Source organism: Pteronotus mesoamericanus, unplaced genomic scaffold (assembly GCF_021234165.1).
Source record: "Pteronotus mesoamericanus isolate MK-2021 breed Mesoamerican mustached bat unplaced genomic scaffold, CSHL_Meso_final contig_20, whole genome shotgun sequence".
NCBI classification, from domain to species: Eukaryota; Metazoa; Chordata; class Mammalia; order Chiroptera; family Mormoopidae; genus Pteronotus; species Pteronotus mesoamericanus.
The window spans coordinates 83,839,204-83,850,946 of NW_026555085.1; positions in this window are offsets into that span (position 1 = coordinate 83,839,204).

Here is an 11,743-nt window from a genome sequence, read left to right on the forward strand (position 1 = left end):
TCTATTAACATGGAGGGAACGACTCTGTTGCATGTCCCTTGGTGGACTGAGAGAACACACGTTTGCCAGCCATGGAGGGGAGGATGAGCCTTCTGAGCTCCCTCCCTTTTCTGCCCCGGAGGGTAGCCAAGCTGCATCTCGAGAGGGGTTACTGGCCTAAGAAGAGCCGGGCTCACTTCAGTCGGCCTCGGCTTCTGCTGCTGCTCCTCTGAAATGCTCAGCAAAGGGATGTGAAGTTGTTATGGCTGTTGCCCCACCCTTGGGAGAATGCCCAGGGGATGTGGACCGCCCCCAGGCAGCCCACAGGAAGCTGGACCAGAAAGTGCAGAGTCACTGTGCGCCCGGGTGCCAGCACGCAGGTCTCTCCTCCACCACACGCCTTTTCAGCGAGCTCTCTCACAAATGTCCACTCCTTGGCATTTGAGGCTTTTGAGAAAATGTTTTGTTAGTCTTTTAGTCACCATCAGGAAGAAGGTAAGATAACATTTATCCAGTCGGAATTGGATGAAATTGGTAGAAATTAGGAATGGAATATAGACCCGGGGGCTAAAATTATTCTGACTGTGGCCAACTGAAAACATTAAAATATGAAAATAGTATTTAAGATATTTGTGGAGAATATTTTCGGTTTTCTACCCCTCACCTTTTACCTAGATTTGAGTATGGGAAGAATTAAAAGAATTCTGTAAGAAGCTGTAAAACAGTCATCTGCTAAACTGGTAAATAGCAGTATTCACTTCACAAAAATGTTTTAATTTTTGTGATGTCTCTAAAACAGCAGTTCTCGAATTTCTTGGTTTTAGAAACTCCTTAGATTAATAAATTATTTAGGGCCTCAAAGGGCTTTAGTTTATGAGAATTATATCAATAAATATTTGGTGTATTAAAAATTAAACCTGAGAAGTTTTAAAAATGTTTGCTTATTAATTCATTCAAAACTAACAAAAATAAACCCATTACTTCTCAACATCAGAACAATATCATCACGTCATATAGCTACTGAAAACCTCAACTGAACTCTCACGTGGGAATGAAAAGAAGAAAGGCAAATAACTTCCTAGTATCTACTTTTTGATAACCACTGAGAAATTACACTCAGAATATTTCGATCTCCCTAAAAAAGTTTCAAATCCATATAAGGAACTGCAGTGTATTGTTTTTTTAAAGAAAGGTAATTTCATTAATCTGTAAAAGTGTATTTGCATTGTTAAGACCATGGGTAATGAGTTTGAATCCCCATCCTGCGACTTACTGAGTGAATGGTGTTGGACAAGTTACTTAAGCTTCCCAAGCTTAGTGTTCTCATCTGTAAAATAAAGATGATAAAAACATCTACCCCTTGGGGTTGTTGTAATGAACAAATTACTTTATATGTATGTATTTATCACAATGCCTCAGAGAAATATAACTAATAGAATGTACATATATATACACATATAATATATATGTGTTATAAAATATATTTAATGTACATATATGTATATGTATGTAATATATCTATATACATATATGTGTATATATGTGTGTATAGACAGAGAGACAGAGACAGGGGGAAGGAGAGGGAGAAAGATGTGAAAATGTATTGTATTTTAAGGAATTGATTCACATGATTATGGAGGCCAGAAAGTTTAAAATCTGTAGGGTTAGCCAGCAGGCTGGAGACCCAAGGAAGAGCCGATGTTGCAGACCAAGTACAAAGACCATCTGATGGCTGGATTCCCTCTCACTCAAGGGATGTCAGTCAGTCTTTTGTTTTAATCAGACCGTCAACTAATGGGATGAGACCCACACACATTGTAAAGGGAAATCTGCTTTACTCAAAGTCCACAAATTTAAATATTAATCTCATCCCAAAACACCCTTACAGAAACATCCAGAGTAATGTTTGATCACATACGTAGCCACTGTGGCCCAGCCAAGCTGGCACATAAAATTAACCATTGCATTATATAAAACACTTTGAGTACTATCTGACATATGCAAACTCCCAACAAATGTTAGTTATGTATTGTTTGTTTTTAAATATTGTTGTATGAAAAATCAAGTGCTGTTGGGTTGGCCAAAATGTTTGTTTAGTTTTTTTCCATACTGGCAGTATGGAAGATACTGGTAGTATCTAGAGCTCTAGATAGCTCTAGTAGTGCTTAGTTGTCTACCTCCATTCAAAACAATATTGTTAGATGGTGGTGTGACAACTGTCATATCAGCATTCATTTTAAAGAACATCAAAATTGGTAAAGTTTTGTACAGCCATTTTAATATTGAAGATGGGAGAAAATGTACAACATGGCTTCTTATTTCAATAAAGATAACAATGCAACTGAAACATAAAAAAAGATTTGTGCAGTTATTGGAGGAGGTGCTGTGACTGATTGAACAAGTCAAAAGTGGTTTGCAAAGTTTCTTGGTACTATTGGGACATTTTGGCCAAATAATACTTTGCCATGGGGCTGTCTTATGCATTGGAAGATGTTTAGCAGCACCCTTGGCCTCTACCCCCTAGAAGCTGATAGCAAGAGATAAGCTGACATACTGAAAATTCCAAATCAGTGAAGTTATTGGTGAAAATGAAAAATGTGTTTTATATTACAGAAAAAAACTAAACAGACTTTTTGACCCACCCATACATAAAAATTTCATATTTGTAAATATGAACTGAATCCACATAGAGTGTGTGTGTGTGTGTGTGTGTGTGTATGGCTTTATTATGAGAATATACAGTGTATATATAGATATGCAATACGTCCTCAAATAATGTTTTGTTCAACATCATTTCCTTATAATGTTCATGAGATGCTGCAGGAATTTAACTCTTGTGTATATCAGTTAGCCTATGGTAAAATTGGTTTCCTTGTGTGACATTTCACTTAAAGTCATAGAAGCTATCAATGACACTTGCTAAGTGAGACTTACTGTATATATAAAGATATACAGTATATGAATATGTATATACAGCACACATATATACTGTATGTGTATACAGTATACATACAGTATACATATACTGTATATAAAGATATACAGTGTGTGTATATGGATATGTATATATGGTATACATATATGTATATGAAGCTTCACCTCTTCAATTTACCTCTCTGAATCTCAATTTTCTCATTTGTAAAATGGAGGAATTACCTCCATCATGTCACTTAAATGAGGACTAAATGAAATAAGGTGTATAGCCTAGTACCGTGTACACAGATCATTGTGCTTGGCGGGTAATAATCTCGGTGAGTGAGCTCTTCCCCTTCCCCTCAGAACTTCTCTTGCCATCTTGTTTCTCAACAAGCCCACTTTTGATTAATTTTCAGGGAAGAAAAGATATATAAACTTAGCTTATGGATTATTGGTTAATAAGATATAATAAGTTCCTTCCCAAATATATAGACATTTTAATAAGAAAAAATGAGAAATTATAGCTATAATGATCATATTGAGGCAGCAAGGAGAAACCAACAGGAAATGTATCAGTATCTGGAGTTTAAGAAGCAGTCATCCAGGAATTCTTTACATTATAGAATTATTGATTCAGTCTTTAGATTTAAGCTTTCTAAAACTTAAATTGACAATATTTTGAAATAAGTAGGATATCAAGATTAGTGTCAGTCAGCCTCAGTGTGGTATAGCTTTTTAGATCCTGTTTCAGAAGAGAAATTTCAACGTGTGTGTGTTGAGGGCAGGACGATGAAGTTCATATAATCTGGCTATTTGACAAGTTAAGGGAGAAAAGGAAGATGGGAAATATGAAAGAAACCCTTCATGTAATTCACACTTGTACCCAGAATTGTAAAAACAAAGTGAAGTTACTGGTATAAATAAGTACTTTTACATAAAGTGGTTTAAAATGTTAATGTATGGTATTTTTATTTATTATTCTTTATTTTAAAACTGTTTACATAAAAGGCACATTTCAAGTACCCTTAATCATCATTATGCTCCCCTACTTATTGTAAATGCCCACAGATAGTCACACATTTTCTTCCCGTTCAACTATTGCTCTACAAATGATGGTTATTTTCCTAGGCTTTTACTGTTTAAAGTTTCATTGCAATATATGTGGCAAACTCTATTGTGTATGATGTTACATGACAACAACAATGCATAGTGCCTAAAAACTATAATGATCAGCTCTTCTGTGGTCAGCAAGAGGAAATTATATGACATTAGTTGCCAATATGCTGTTAAGGGAAAAGTCTTCACATTGCTCCATTCCACCCCCTGCCCCTGTCACTTGCCACTAATAGTAGGTTTTGAAAATAGGTTGAGGGTAAGTGGACCCTGGAGTAATATTCTCTGTACCCCAAAACCATGTCCAACCCTTTCCGCTTGGTTATTGCAAATCAGTGGTGGGCAAGTTTTGGTGTATTTAACTCCCACACAACTTGACTCTGTTTGTTCTATCAGAAATGGTGTGTGTTTAGCATTCTCAATCTAGGCTCTTTCATTATTATTTTATGTACCTAAAATATTTTCTAAAACAATAGTTTAACTCAAGACATGGGCCATCTTGGACTTTCTCATCATGTTCGTTCTGTTGGTGGTATTGTGCTGTTTTTACTTTCTTGAGCATTTACTACTTAAAGGGATGACAGCGATGATTTCTATTTCTGTGTTCCCTTGAGCATTACCGTTCACATCTGCTTCTCTTTCACACGTAAATGGCTTTCAAATAAAATCTCTATTAATCTGCAGCATAGAAGGGTCACTCCTCCAGGGAGAAAAAGGCCCAGCTCTTCATCAGCCAGTGCTGGCCGCGTGCTCGCCCTGACCTTGGTCTGGCTGCGTTGCCCATGATTATGGCTCTTGCTGGCAGCTCAGTGGCCCATGGGTCAGAAAAAAGAAAAGGAATTTTGAATTACAGGGAGAACTGATGCTTAAAAAGGCAACAGTTTACTGATGTCTTTTTTCTTTTTTCACTCTAAGATATTTTCATACAGTTTGTCCTTCATTTCAATCAAGTATAGTTTGTTGTACTTCTTAAGGAACTTCATTATACAGTGAGCCTTGGTGAAATAATCCAGGAAGACGCTACTGAAAAAAATATTGTATAGCCACAGATTTTTTTCACTGAACATGTGATAGAGTAGATCCTTAAAATGTTAATTTAAAAAATTTATTAAAATGTAAGGAATAATAGGTTTTGCTTAGTTAAAATGTATTAAGGATATTACCTTGTATCTTTTGTTCATATTAATCATTTATATTCATTTTATATGCTCTTCTGTGCAGTAAATTAATCTCATTATACATTTGATTCAGTGCTTGAAAAGCCATAGGTACCTTGAAAAGAAAGCTAATGGTGATTAAGTAATTATACCATTCTTTATATCACTAATTGTATTTTTAAAAACTGCTAATAACTTTTTAGTTTATAGAGTACTAAATTCAATTATTGGGTCTAACATTTTCAGCGATAAGAACTTTAAAACATAAATTCTCTTATTTACATTCTTTAGAATTAATTCTTTATTACCTTCCTTCTCCTCAAACATCAGGTTTTATCAGTACTGATGCATTTCCTTGTGGGTTTCTTACCCTACCACACTGGACCCAGTCAGATTCACAAACCGGAGATAAACCCCAGGCCCCAGGTAGCTATGAAATTGTTCAGGAATGCAGACTTATAAGTAAACAATTGAAACAGGCTCTGGAGTCCTACAAAGCATGTGGCATTCATACCAGGCAACAGGTGATGTATTTTCCATCACTCCCTCCCTTTGCCTCAGATACCTACCTTCTCTCAAAATAGGCAATATGCTTGATTCTACCAAGTATATGTGTATTACCTTTTCCTTTCTAGACATTTTAATGAAAATAGGGAGAGAATAAACAATAACTAAATAAGAAATCATAATTGATGGTGTGATTTTTATAATACACTTTCTATTCGGGCTCCTATTGACTTTGGATCCTGTGTTTCTCCTTTCCTTCTTCCCTCTAGGTTTTTTGATGACTATTTTCTCCACCACATTTTTTTCAGAGACTTTCAAAGTATTTTTCAAAGTGGGGTCTTTATCAAAACTTGTGCATCAGAGCCACTGTGTGCTTGTTGAAAATCTTCCTGGTTCCCACTCCCTACTCACTGCCAACAGAATCACATTCTCTGGAAGAGAGGCTTCCAAATATGCATGTCAAGTAAGTACCTTTCCGCGCCCCGGAGGGCTCTGTGCACGTGAAAGTTACAGAACCACTGAGAAAAATAGACCTTCCAGTATCACCTGAAACACAAGTTATCTTACCAATTATGTACATTTTCTTTGTGTGTGTGTATATCATCAATCCCTTCATTTTCAAGGGGATTTGTGAGCCGGTACAAAAACAGTATTGTTTGGTCCAGACAACCAAACCTGTATCCAGCCTCAGATTTTATCAACACCAGGAATGAACTAACAGAAAAGTTCGGGCCTGTTCTCAGTCGTTCCACAGCCTTAGAAGAGGCTGCGGGTATCCCGCCACTGGTCTCACGCCGCTGAGATCATCCTATAGCATTGTGAGAGTCAGAATCTTGCTGTGACCTTAAGTTGAACATACCTGAAATAACAAAAAGAAACAGAGAACCAATAGCAGCAAAATGATTTCATACTTGGCTGAGCTTCCCTTTATCAATTTCCAAAAGTTTCAGATCCTATACATGTTCTAGGTTCTGTCCCATGGCTTCTTACCACTGAAGATCTGTGACACTCTTCATGCTTGTATCATTTAGACATGGAAAACAACTAAAATGGTGTCTCACATGTATGATCTGGATTCTGTAAGTTTCAGTTATCATTATTAATATTCTTCAAAACTACACTGAAAGTAACACCTTGGGTAAAAGAGTGTATGACTATTTAATTGATTGATCAACAAGCTGGTCCCATCTTCTGGAACTCTCTGAGGACTCTAGCCCCAGGCTCGACATCCTAGCAATTCTAAGTCTTCCCAGCTTTTGGAGCATTTCTCTGACTTTATTCCAGCCTCTTAACCCAAACCCTGAGGGCCCCTTAAGAGAGAGGACCAAACATTGTATGTCCTTGTGAGTGTTTTCAGTCTGGCATTCTAACCTCCTTGAAATCATGAAAACACGTTTTTTCTTTGATTCATTTTATCTTAAATGTCTTGGACCATTCTATAAATGGAAATGTTGATAGTAACTATGAACATGTTTTCTTTTAAACTGTCCTCTGATGTGTATTACTTAGTGGCTTTAGAAAACAAACTTTTTTATATTATTAACTTTGGGTACTGAAACCTGAAGGTTACACAGATGAGGCTGACTTTGAATGACCTTACTAAGGCAACATTGTATGAAAAAAGTCTTATGTTTTTAGAAAGTTTCATATGTGATAGGGCCACAGAAAAGCTTTTACCACCCATGGCAGGCTTTTGGGAGACAGAGGCTTATATTTCTTTAGTGTCCGTCCCAAGTCAATAAAGTTTCCAGATTTTCTAAAGGGATATCCTAGGTTTATCCTTGAGTGGGAGGAGCGGAAGGGTCAGGCTTATCATTTGAGTGGGAAGGAAGCCTGTTGGTGTCTGACCTGACCAAAGATAATTTTTGAAGGGGACCTCTTTTTGCCATTTTAAAATTAATTCTTGTATTTTTTTTCCCCTTCAAACTGTCTTTAAACACTGCACTTAGCTGGCATCAAGGTGGGATGCCAATGTGGAGACCACAGGCCCTGGACAGAATGACGGGCAGAAGACCCCAGAAGAAGGACATAGGGAGCCCTTGATCTGAAAGAACTGGTGGAAGAATTGAGAGTTACAAGGCGAGCTCCGTCCACCACCAAGGGCTGTCTGAGCGTGATGATTAAGCCCTCCTGGAGCTCACCTGTAAGCACCGTGCAGAATACCTGGTATTCATTCCATGCATTTTTTAAAATAAACCAACAACTGAGTGAGAAATTTCATTTATTTTAAATCTCTAACCAAGACATAGGGCTCTATTCCTGAGTCAGACCAGGAGAGACGATTCTGGATCAACCAGTCAGCAACCTTCCACTGTTCAGGGCCTTCAGGTATCTCTGTGAGTTTGACCACCAATTACAGGACGTGACCACCAAAGTTCTCTCCCACCCTGTACATCAACCAGATCAAGGCCAATTTTGTGAAGCAGTTAATTGCAACCCCCAGCCTTAGGTAGTCAGTGGAGAAGCAGGCAGCTGAAACCCCGGAAGCAACTGAATGTGAGCTGAGGTAAGAGCAGGGCTTTTCTGTCTTCCCATGGAAATATATCCAAGAGACAACTTGGTCAGGAGTGCTGCCATTTAGGGGCCTGGCCCCCGGCGGGGAATCGACGGTTTTCCTTGGTGAGATGAAGGGCCAAGTCTTGAAGATAGGAGTCTTCTCTTCTGGCTGGTGGTTCTCAGAGTCCTGCCCCCACTGCTCAGTCGCCACAGATTTGCCTTGGGCTATTTGGAGGGAGACCATCTCAGTCGAGGGTGATGAAAGAGGCCTTGAATGTTTTCAAATGTTCTGAGAGACAGTGTTGCTGAAGGGAAGACAAAGCAATAGAAGAGCTAGATCTGCAGCCCTTGACTTTATTCTTAAAGTGAACTTTCTTCTCCTATGCCAAGGACTAAAACATCAATATGGTGTAGTCCAGTGGCTAAAAGTCACCTTTCTGAGGAGTTTGGGAACATTCAGGATATTTCTGCTATGTCTTAATGTTCCTCCCCTTTTCGTCTATTATTTCCAGGCTTGCAGATCAATGAATGGCTTTACTATTTAAGATCCTGGTTGGGGTGAGGGAATGCAAGAATGTAAGCTTGTGAGGGGGAAGGAAGAGCCATCAGCAGCTATAAGATCCCTCGGGAGTTGGCTGGAGCTGGACCGCAGAATGAAATGGAAGTGCTGAATAAAGTTCTGTCTGTTTCATACACATCAGTTAGTTTGAGGAGGCAGCCAGGAAGTAGGCAGCGTGGTGGTATGGGCTGTCAAAGAAGCCAGGTTTGCCGAGAAGAAATGTTAAAGGGAGAACTATTGCTTTACCAGAAGCATTGACCAGAAATGATAGCTGCAATGTCAACGCAAAGTGGGATGAACCCAGAGCGGCATTTGCATGCGAAAGGAATCTTTGGAGAGTCAGCAGGGAGGTCAGAATGAAAGAGGAGATGTAGGGAAGTTCGTTTGAGCGCAGGGAGTAAGAAAAAGTTGATTGTTCTGATGAATTGACAAAATGGAGATTTCTACAAACGGCTGCTACCCGTTTCAAGAGTGACCAATAACCATCTCAGAGGGGCAGCGTGTTTGAACCTGGCCATAACAACAGCTGAAGAAAGTGCCTGCCCCGAAGTCAAATGTCTAAAGTAAACATAATTTTAAAAAGAAAGTGTAAAGTATGTGGCATGTGTGTGTGTTTCTTTGAAAATTATTATTTATACAACTAGCACTCCTATTTGACTATTTAGAATTCAAAAGGAAATAGATACACTGGTGTGTATTCTAAGAATCCCTTTCCTCGACTACACACATGACTAGTAACAGAATTATTGTCTTGTAAAAGTTTGATACTTTTTACTTCTTGGAAGTTGGGTTTTACCAGTTTGCTCATTGCCTCTTCTGGGAAATGTGGTCCAGTTGACATTGAGGAAAATAATGGGAAAGTGTCTCTTACATTGCTAACGGCCCAAGGGGGATAATGTATTGTATGACTGACAAAAGATGAGAACCAGTTCTTAAATGCTTGCTTGGGGGTTCAAATTGAAGCTTAGAACATGCTCACTGACCATGTTGTTCTCATTAAAAAATATTAACATTGATGCTGACTGTGACCGTGGGTATCCACATAAACGTGGCTCACCAAAAAAAGCATATGGGCTCACATCAATGTTTTTTCTGTCACTATTTTCACTTCAAATAAGATATGCAGAATATAAACAAAAATAAAATGTAATTTTTAACTTCAGCATTAATCCTTATCAATATAGGTACTCTTTCTAGAAACTCTGTAAAGGGCTCCTGTGTTTGCCTCTTCCTCAATCTCCCCACTACTTCCACCCAATTCCTTCAGGGCACCTTCTCCCCTGAAAGATGACCATTTGTTTTCCCATGGCCGCCTTCTGGTCACCTCAGAGACCACCAAGTTATAAGCTCCTGTCTCTCCTTTGGCCCTAACGTGGGCCACCCACGCTCTTCTTTGGTGTATGAGGAAGACCCACTCTCATGGCAGAAGCCGTGGCATGGAGTTTAGGAGGGTGTTGGTCTCCATGTAGGAAACATTTCTCTGAAATGAGGAAGATTGATATTGACGCTCCCAGAAGAGCTCAGACAGGGCATAGAGGGGTCGTCCTATCAGTGCCGAGTGCTCATCCAGCTTCTTTCTCTGGATTGCTGCCTGTCCTGGGATTTGGTTAGTCAGCACTTCCTTGGATTGCCCAAGCTAACAAGTGCCCACTTATTGTAAGTGGATTTGCTTAGGTTATTATTTCATAAAGAATTCTATTCAGAGGATTTTTTGAAGTCCTAGCATGGACATTGAAAGAAATCTTGAAGCAGGTTTTTTCAGGATATTAATCCATAACCAGACAAATCCATAGTATGAAGTATAGATATGAACCAGTGGCCACAACCCACATATGGTGGTTTTAAAATACGCTGTCAGTTCTTTGACATTACTTTCTTTATCGGATGGGGTGTAATTTCCCCTCTATTTGAATATGGATCAGACTTGGTGACTTTCTTCGAACAAAGAAAATATGGCAGAAGTAATATTACATGATTTCTGAAACTAGGTCTTCATAAGGATCATTTCCACCTAGCTTTCTCTTCATGGATCACTTCCTCTGGGACAGCGATTTTCAACTGGTGTACTGCAAGAATTTTTACAACATGTAATACCTGACTATTTAGTCAGGGGCACTGACCTCTTTTCCCTTAGGTTGTCAAATAAAAAAGGACAACGGCTAACAATAACCGTTCAGTGTGAATGAATCAAAATTACACTTTTTTTTTTTTTTTTGTCAGATCAGCAAGAAATAGAAGAGTTTTTTTGGTGTGCTGCAGAATATTAGTACTTAGTTTATGTGCACCATAAGAAAAAGGTTGAAAACCACTGCTCTGGGGGAATCTAGCCTCCATGGCATGCAGACCCTCAAGCAGCCCTGGGAGAGGCCCACACAAAGAGGAGCTGAGGCCTGCTGCCCACAGCCAGCACCAGCTGCGGGCCATGAAGGTGAGCCGTCTGGAAAGTGGGTCTTTGGGTCCCAGTTTAACTCTTTGGTAACTGCAGCTCAGGTCAGTATGTTGACCACAACCTTGTGGAAGACCCTGAGCTAGAACCACCCAGCCAAGCCATTCTTGAATTCCTGACCCACAGTGAGAATAGAATGTTTATTGTTATTTTAACCCACTACATATATGAAAAATTTGTTACACAGTAATAGACAATTAATACTATATCCAAGGTTGTAGGGAGCTATTCTGAAGAGGTTCGTAAATCAGCTTCAGGAGTAAGTGAAGGCAAGAGATCCCAAAATAGGCAACACAGTCATGAAAATAACTGGAGGTCATGATATAGAAGTTTGGCTTCCTTGATTTAGAGTCACAGGTAGAAAACATAATTAGTAAAGAACAGGTGGTAATAGGATCACCTAGTATAAAGACAGGGAAATAGGATACTATAGGGCAAAATGTAGAGTTTTTGGCTCAAATACATTTGGATTCAAATCTTGGCATCACTAATTTCTGTTTGAACTTACTACTTTCCCCTGTTTTGGGGGATTTTATTTCAGGGTAATTTTAGGCTTATTAAAATGTAAAA